The sequence below is a fragment of the Gavialis gangeticus genome, unplaced genomic scaffold, assembly GCF_001723915.1.
Source record: "Gavialis gangeticus isolate Ggan-Ray unplaced genomic scaffold, GavGan_comp1, whole genome shotgun sequence".
Lineage (NCBI taxonomy): Eukaryota > Metazoa > Chordata > Crocodylia > Gavialidae > Gavialis > Gavialis gangeticus.
In genome coordinates, this window is record NW_017729031.1 from 107644789 (window position 1) to 107646449 (window position 1661).

The 1661-nt window shown below is 54.4% G+C and overlaps 1 long non-coding RNA gene across 1 annotated transcript in view; it reads right to left on the bottom strand.

Moving 5' to 3' along the window:
* LOC109302054 overlaps nt 1-246 on the bottom strand; it is a 7109-nt gene extending 6863 nt beyond the window's left edge. Inside the window, exon 1 of the long non-coding RNA XR_002098694.1 lies at nt 174-246. This is a non-coding gene — a long non-coding RNA (uncharacterized LOC109302054). The remainder of the gene's footprint in view (nt 1-173) is intronic.
* Nucleotides 247-1661: the final 1415 nt, after the last annotated feature.

Sequence of the window (1661 nt, forward strand, 5' to 3'; positions counted from 1 at the left end):
AAGGTATGTCTCCTCACCATCCAGTGAAGATGGTCCATGGCTGTGCACAGACTGGGGTGGGGAAGCTGAATCAGGGTATATTACAGTAGCATAAACCAGGCCTCTCTGTGCCAGGTGCTGCACACAGGCACAGGCAAGAGATAGGCCCTGCCCCAAAGAGGGCACAGTCTCACCTCACAATTGCAGGAGGGGAAAATGGGGCATGGAGAAGGACAGAGATTCACCCAAGGGCAGAGCTGGGAACCCAGGAGGAAGGTCAGAGCAATGTCATTCTCTCCTGGCCCCAGTGCATCACAGCACCATTTAATTTAGACAAACTCCACTGGGCAGGGACGTGTCATTTATAATTTGGCTTGAGAATGCTGTGGACCCCCATGGGACGGGCAAATTCACACTGTTTCTCAGCAAGATCCTGTGCAAACAGAAAGAGCAAAGACACAGAGCAATCTGCAACTGCATCAGGTTGTGTCCCACAAGGCACTCCAGGCTCAGGGCCAGGTGTAGACCTGGTGCAACTCCAAAATGGGCTGTTTTTGCCAAGACTTAGCTAACACCCAGCATTCACCTTCCCTGTCATTGAGATGCAACCAGCTCTGGGGTGAAATGTTTTGACCACACAAAGTCACATGACATAGGAGCCCTGGAGCAGGCAGTGAATAATGCTGCAGCCAGTGGGAAGTGCAGGAGATATCGGAGACAGGCAGAGCAACAACCTGCAGCAGCAGGAGCCTGACTGGGCCATTGGCTAAGCAGTGCTGGTCTGTGTGGCTGTTGGCAATCTGTGTATGACAGTCACCCTAAAACCCACTCAGGGATCGGCCCAGAGTGTGGATGAGTAACACAGCCAACCTTGTTCCCTGCTCTAACAAGAGCTGCCTGATGGACAGGACAGATCGGCACACAATACAGACAGACAGACACCCTAGCAGTCAAACCACAGATAGCGCAGGTGTCCCAGCTGGCATGTGCTTGCCTGATTTGGGGCAGCAGTTGGAGTGAATTCAGGCTAGGCTCAGAGGCAGAGACAGGGACATCAGGGATGGTGCTGGGGAGCTATTTCCAGGGCACAGCATAGGGCTGGTGAAGGGGCAGGCAGGAGAGTGAGGCTGCCATTGCCAGGAGGGGGAAGGCAGGGGCTATAGCAGGGTGAGCCACTGCATTAAATGAAAGGCAAGGGCAGGGGACCAAGAGCTATGGAGGGAACCAAGGAACGTGCATGGCTGTGATGGAGGAAGGTCTGGCATGGGCCCTTTTCCTTTGGCCTTATTCTGATCTCTTCTTCCCCGTTTATGAACAAGAGAATGCTATGTTCAATGCTTCTGCTCACACAGGTTGGGCTTGTGGGATCCCCACAGTCCCTCCCTGTTGTCCCACATGTATACAGCACCAGACACACATGGCAGCTGGCAGTGGATGGGGGGGAAAGAGGAGTTCACTCAGACCCTCCTGTGAACAGGAGCTGGGTCTCACCCCTGGAAAACAGCACAGAACCAGTCCCTGCACCAAGGAGGGTAGGCATGAGTGGGAGGCACAGGACTGTCAGGCAGGATGCTGCCCCAAGTAGGAGCTCAGCTGTGCAGCAGGGCAGAGAGGAGTCTACCCCATTGAGGGTAACATGAAAGAAGGGGCAATTGTGGGTGAGCTGAGGGAGGCAGGAGCAG